This window comes from Rhipicephalus microplus, chromosome 3 (genome assembly GCF_043290135.1).
Source record: "Rhipicephalus microplus isolate Deutch F79 chromosome 3, USDA_Rmic, whole genome shotgun sequence".
Taxonomy (NCBI): domain Eukaryota; kingdom Metazoa; phylum Arthropoda; class Arachnida; order Ixodida; family Ixodidae; genus Rhipicephalus; species Rhipicephalus microplus.
The window spans coordinates 166761847-166769582 of NC_134702.1; positions in this window are offsets into that span (position 1 = coordinate 166761847).

Genomic DNA, 7736 nt, shown 5'->3' on the forward strand with positions numbered 1-7736 from the left:
GGTGCTTCATAGATTCGAGGCGGTCGACAACTGCATTCTGAAGGGTCGCCATGTTTGCTGGAGGAAGTTGCTGTGTACTTCGAACAGCTCTCCTGCGGGTGGCACCGGCCGTCAGTTTATATGACACTGCACCGTTACGGCAGGCTTGATGCAACCGTGAACCAGCCCTTATAAGCAAGCAACAGTCAAATATTGAGGCGATGCAACTGTCACTTAGCCACCGTGGTCACATATAGCGGCGGAGCTGTTTTGTCGTAAGCTTTAGGACTCGTGTTAAATTCCTTGCCTTGGAATCCGTATTTGATGTGCAAAAAAAAAACGTTTGAGTGGGACTACGATTTAAAAAAAGAAATTAAGCTAGTGGACAAAAACTAAATCGGGTCCTCCCATCACAGCGCACTTGACTATATCATATATACCGACGCATGCCCAGATGAGTTTTTGTGCCTACTTCTTTCTTCACCGCTGTGAGCATTTTCCGTTGATATTGAAAGTTCGTTTTATCTGGTTTTGTGTATCCGTATATGCACACCTCACCTGCTTTTGTGATGAATACTTACTGATTCACGTTTCTCCTTGTTAGACGAGGTACTAATCCTTTATCGATGAGCTGTCTTCCCTGCAATTTAATAAGGAAGTGCAAGAGTACGTAGAGGAGGCCACGACGTGGTGACTATAACAGAAGGACGTCGGGGCTAACAAAATATGCAAACAACGTATTACCACGGTCAGAAGGGACTACGTTAAAAATTGAGCTTCATGAAGGAGAGTGCATAAAGACGGGAGACGATAATAAAGACAAATGCTTCTTGTGGTGCAACGTCCAGCTATCATCGTAAAACTGCTTTTGTATATGCGTGTGCGTGTATTCCTTCCTCTTTGATATTCTTTATTTTTCGTCTAGCTATATTTTCTGTGTGCATAAGCAGAAAGCAACCTTGCCCACCTTTGGTTACAAATTATGTTTTATGTTTTTCATATGCAGAGGTTCCAGAATTGCGTGATTTGCTTGCACTCGCCAGCCATTATTTCCGTGTTTGACCTCTCATTCGCGCATTCCTGTAGCGATGCCAGTGTTTTCCTCTACCTATGGCATCATGCCGGCTTTTTCTGAATGAAGCCGTCGTATACCTTGATGAACCATTAGACATCGATGGGCCGTTCATTCCACTCCTCTCGCAATTATATCGTTCATTGTAGCTTTATTTTATTTATTGTATCTTTTCACATTCCACGCAAAGCAAAGAAGCTTGCTCATATTACTGCACACACAAGTGATCAAGCTTCAACGGCAGCCTTCCCCACAATTTTCAAATGACCCTCTGTAATCGCTTGCTTTTAGAGTGCACCACTTCAAAGCCCCTTCCGTTGCGTTAAGTAGCCGTCATACGCGTAACGAGTAGACATGAAAAATAAAATGATAAAAACATACGCAGAGTATAGAATACAATTTTAACCGTGGCCCTCTGCGTGGCAGCCAAGTAATCTAACGCAGAGGCGGGCTGCTGTTTGAAACTCATTTGTGAAAAGAGCCTATGCAGCTGTCGTGTAGGGCAAGTAATCGTAATAACCTATATCTAATCTTTAGCAAGGTGGAGGAGTAATATACCGACCACTTGTTACACAATGATAATTGAGCAACCAGATCGTCGTTTAATGCTTTCCACCCGCCGCAAAGTCGTCGGCCATTTTTCTTTGTCGTTTGCAGCCACTATCAGCATCAACGAAGTGCACGTGAAGCAAGTACAGGCATGTAACGATTACCTCACTTATCCACAGCAATACGAATAATGGGATAGTGAGTCATAATGTACTCTACAAAAGTATATGCTTTGTACAGTCCTCAATAAGTTGTGGGAAGCTAAATCATCAAAACCAATTGTTCTCGCCTCAACATAAGGCTGCGCTCGGAACTCGCATCATATATGTATTGGAAGGTCGCACTCCGTGTGTCCCTCTATTGGCCCGTCTACACGTCGACGTTCCTGAGCTGCAGAGCGGATTGGACGGCTGAATTCACCCCTTGCTTATTTCACAGACCCACCTACGTGGTCTTGGCCGGTGTCAATAAAGAGTTATAGTTTACCGTTAGCGTGATAATAGAGGTTAAGCGAACGGCGTCACCGTGCAGCAAACGTTCGTTGCAGACAGCGTCTTATAGTTTTGCAAGATAACGTTTTTGTGGTTTACGTGCTCCAGTGAGGTTGGTGGTGCCACCTATCAAAGAGTTGAAAAGTGAAAACAGTGGAAAGAAAAGAAAACGAAAATCTCTGTCTGTGTAACCAGTCGAAGCATTGTTACGATTTTATTTTAGTATTGATGAAATTAAACGAATATGACCCACGCACCAAACGCGCAAACAATTATGTTGCCAAGTTGTTTACTTCATTTTGAAGTTAGGCCTAGACACGTTCGAAGTGGGAAGTTATCTCAAAAACTACATCTTATCCGTAAAACTTGCTCGTCGAAGCTATCTGAACGCAAGTGAAGCCGATTTAAACAGTCGTTTGCTTCGAACAAAGTGAATCTTTCAACAGCTACGCCAATGTCACATCGAAGCGGGTGTCCAAGAGCGCCGCCGTGTTTTACATACACTGCGTACACCTAGCTTAACACGCTGACGTTAAATCCGAAAAATAGCGCACGTACGGTAAGCGGTACGGGTAACGTACGAACCTGCGCATGCACATTTCAATCCTGCTTTCATGGTACGCCGTGTATCGCGGTAAGCCCGGTATGCTATAACTGTCCAATGACCGTGGACAACTCGGAGTGATCCAGCAAGACCAAGGAGGAAAAGCACTTCCAAGAGAGCCATGACGTCCTTAGCTACCAGAAAGACTTGCTGCCGAGACACCAGCACTGCTGCTGCAGACTCCCCTGATTGCCGTTCTATTTACGCAATGTAAATAGTTTTTTTACACAAAGTTTTGATTTTTCAGTAAACTTCTAACGCCGGAAGTACCTTTCTCCGAAGAACGTGTGGAAGATGATCGCAGTCTCCAGTGCAAAGCGCCAATCCTATGTTGCTGCTTCACCGAAAAGAACAAGTCTTAATTCTGGCAGCGTCAGACGAAATTTAGTAGGTAGTATCGTAATATTTGTAGCTTTACATTTCCTGCATTTAACGAAACATTTACTGAAACGATGGAAGCCAGAGAAAGTGTGACTAATACGGATCTAGTGCAGTGGATATTGTTATAGCGGATTCATATAGTATCAATATTGAATATAAAGAGCAAATAGGACGAAGAATGAAGACACAGATTTAATTATCCCGGTGTTCCTGTTGCTTGTGACGCATTTTATCTAATCAATGGCAACCTACCGTTTGCTCCGAATAAAAGACTAGTGCAAAAGGAACCTCGTTGTTTCGAAAGTAAAAAAAAAAGCATGATGTTTCTTTCGTAAGTGGTCTGGTCTTTCAGGCAGAATTGCTGACGTCATTCTTCTATGCCTGTGAAACCATGCACATTTATGTTTACTTCTGCGTCATGTCAATGTTTTTCATCGCTAAAAACACTGAATCTGTCGACTTGATCGATTCCGCGAAGATGGCTGTTTTACACACGCTTATCTTATGTGTGCACCGACGTTGTCCGAGAAAACATAGCAAAATGCAACTTCGCTGTAAAGACAGACATGCTGACTAAGGAGACTGCGAGTAGCCAGAATTTTTTTTTTGGCATAAGAAGACCAGCAACACGCCAACAACAAAGCTCCCGCGTCTACCTGCAAGTGCACTCCTTGAGGTGGACCACATGTACCACTATTCGCGACTGCAGCGCGTTGTATCATTAGTGAGTGGTAGAGTACTGTTAGTGCATGAGTTCTCTCCACTAGAACAAGGAAAGACGACTGGAGACGAATTAACTTTCGCAACTGCTGATCATAGGAGTAGAGTGTAATACGCAGAGCTTGCAGCCAATGGCGAAAACCCGCACATGCGCGCGCACCACCCCACCTACTGAATAGAGAAAAAAAAGAAAAAGAAGAAAGTCTGTATGGTCGTTCTTCACTTTTCCGGCCGCTCACACTGCCCTTCTCTTTGTTGCATTCTGGCTTCCGGACAACAATGGCTGAAGCGGATTCGAGGGTGGCTCCTTCAAAGGCAAGGTCTCTGTTGTGCCGTCGAGGCAGCATTCTTGAAGGAACACCCCCGGCATCTCCGACATCGCCGCTAGAGCTGCCATTAGCGTCGTATTTGTGTGCCCGCTTGGTGTGAGAGAGCCGAACAGTGCACAAAAAGAAGACGAAGAACCAAATACTAAAAGAACGGAACCAAAGAAGACACCCAGTACGTACGCTAGAATGGTAAGCAAGAAAGAAGTAATGCCCCAAGTGGAAAACCAAGCGAACATCTGGATACGCCGTCTGGTGCACTCTCAAGAAGGCATGTCGAGCATGCAGGCGAAAGAAAAACTGGGGCTCGCATTCGCGCCCCCTTCCCGCATGCGCGCTTACCGCTCTTTGTCTCTACGGGCGGCAGCACGGAAGAAAAAAAAATAAGTGCGAAGCCTTACCGCACGAGAAAAGATGTCAAAAATTTTGCTATAGCGGACGTCCAAAAGCATTAGCATGTGCCCCGATATCTAAGTTTGCCAATAATAAACTGCTGCTGTACGATATGGAGTCACAGTGTTGTGGTGGCTTGTTATACATTTTTTCTACTATGTAAACGGACATCACATGCAATTACGTTGCGAGAATTTCATTTAACGATCGGCATCCAAGTAGATATTTTTGTATGGGACCTTATGGAAACTGTTCTTGATATGTCCACAAAGGCTGGATAGGCATTGGCGCCTACTACAAACACTTGATCCGGTATATCAAATATTAGCAATATGCGCTCCGATACCTATCCGTAGTTCGGAGCTGCATTCTCACCCACGCACGAATTTTACATGTGCGAAAGAAACACAGTAACAAAAAATAAACCAAACAAAACAGAAGCTTTCTAAATTTTCGCATCATTAGCGATAAGCTCAGACTCTTCAAAAACAATTGCTTGAGGTTCTTGAACCTATCAGTGCACAGAATGAAACCCGTTAAATGACTCAAGAGTTATAAAAAAAAAGAGAGATGGTATTGATGTCTCTTTGTCTGATCTGTAAAAGGAAGAATTACTTAGACAATCATCTGTTTGCTGTGATATACAAAATGCTTCGAAAATTAGCCTAGGTGTTCGGTTGTAACGTTCAGATAAACTGTCAGTGCTGTCAATGAGGAGAGGTGCAGTCACATTTATTGCAGTAAAGAGTGAGGTGTGTGTTACGAAGTCTTTTCAAACTGGTCTTGCGTTCTTTCTATATTGTGTTTAAACAACTGCCTGTCTGACATACATGCATATTCCTACATGTCATGGGTACCCTACACCAATTCTGATTGTTGCACTTTACATGGAACTTGCTTTTGTACACCGTGGCGCAGTCTTTATCAGTTGTGTTGTTTTCAAACTATTGCTTTACTCTGGAGCACGCATTGCCGATTTTCATTTTTACCGAAAAGTCTACTTTTACGCCATATTTGCTTGCTACATTTTTCAAGTCTCAGCAAAGGCCATGTAGTAGGTACAAAACCACAGACACTTTGCAAAATGAATCATTCTGCCAGCCCATTTCACTTGCAGGTGGCTATATGCTTAAGATTCTTTAAAAATTTATCGGCACGAGGCTTGCGAAATGGAGTGAGGGTGCCCGCATAATTCATTTGGTCTATTAGAGAACTACACTCATAGTTCACGGAGTTGAAACAAAATATCTTTAAAGCCGACACCATGGAGGTACCCATTGGGCGAATTCACACCCTTGTTATGGGTATACGCACACCATTTCACGTGTTTCGCAATGTGTGCTGATGTGTTCAAGTACTCTACGCGGTGACACTCACAAAACAGTCGAGTCCTTCTACACAACACCACCCTTGCCCTACCCAAGGGGAACTAAAGTTTCAAACTTCCTGCTACTCCACCTATAACACTAAAAAATACCTTTAGAGAGTATGTCGACCAAAACCTTTTTTTTCTAATGTTTCTTTGCTTTGAAATATGAAGACGTGTTCAGCACAAATACGGACCTTGAAGTACTTTTTTACGCAGTATTTTTCAAATCGTGGCTCTTAGGCACCCATTCCTGCATCGAGCAACGTCGCCATTGGCGCAAGCCTAACTGCAGAGTAAACGAGGGCGATAGAGAGCAAATGGATGCTCTGAAAGGGGAGCGAACGTGGAGCCTTGGTATCATGAGCCACTGGCCTTTAACCTTAGTTTTTAACATGAAAGCATTTTATGCCGGAGTCCACCAAAACTTTACTAACCTACTTTCATCGCAGAAATCACGTCTAAGAAATAACGCACCAGCTGACGAAAACATTTCCTTATGGGAGTAAAAAATATGACCTCCCTTCCGGCGTGAAGAGCTGCCGGGCACGCTATTCACGTCGCCAATGTCACACACTGCTCAGGCTTTAAAAATACGCTTTTCATGTCTACCACTGCCTTGTCAAAGTACTCTTCGAAAAGTGTATTAATGCATCATGACCATAAAGTTCGCGATTATTTCCTTCTGTGCATCGTTTCTACGCGTCCGTCTTATTCAGTGTGTAAAGTACAAACATGGCAACGCCTCCACATATTGCCAGGTAGCGACAGCACCCAAAGCGTTGGCGTGGCGATTAGCATCCATTCATTTGAAAAAATGTCCCGCAACACATGGAGCAACGCACCTGCTTTATGTAACTCAGCATTCCCTCTTTCACTCTAAAAAACTGCGGAGGGCATCGCAGGAGTCAAAAAGCCAAGTAACTCTTCAGAGTGTTCTTGTACTCTAGCAAATCATCAGACAGAGTGAAATTCAGTTTCACTCCGTATGAAACAAAAGAGTGAAATATCTTTCTACTCTTCCTCTCATTGGGAGAGTGTAATGCCCATATACTCTTCAGGCATGAGACAGTAGAACGACTTTGTACATCTGCTCTTGATTACATTTAAATTCGTCGGCACCGCGAGTGATAAGCACTACCTAATGACCACACATATATGCAGTAAAACGTACTCCATTTGTTTGTTGAGGCGTTAGAGACGATTAACAAAAAGAGCAGCGTATCTAGCGCGTGCCAGTTAACTTCGGCGCACTGAAAGGAACTAGGAACCCTTACTATACGCGTTTTTAACTTCGGATCTGTGTAGTGAATTAAGCGAACACTATCTTATTCGACTTGTGACGATCGAAACTCAGTGCAAACGACCATGACATTCCCCCTATATTTATATTCACGTTTTTCGCTATGACCATCCTACATGGTGGATGCTACCATAGGCCTGACGTACGGCTATAGTGAAGTATTGTGGCTTTAGTCGTAGAACATGAACAAAACCACGAACAAGAATGATCGAAAATATATCCAGGGGGTGAAAAAAAACTAAATTGTTTAGTGTACACTTTCGAAGCGCAATGTTTGGTGCGTAGAAATAACCAGCTGCCTAAAAAGTCAGTGCAAATGCCGTTCATATAATTGATTTAGCTAATCTTCTTATTTCTACTATAAAAACATATTGAATAGATGTTCTGATCTCCCGAAGCACAAAAAAAACATTAAACAAGTTAGCTACAGTCCGGCTACACACTAAACGAAAATAAACTGAAGTAACACCAAAAACTGCATAAACCACTTGTCATCTAGTGCACTACCTTTTCTGATTTTTTTTCAACCCCATCCAGTCTAAGTAAAAATTT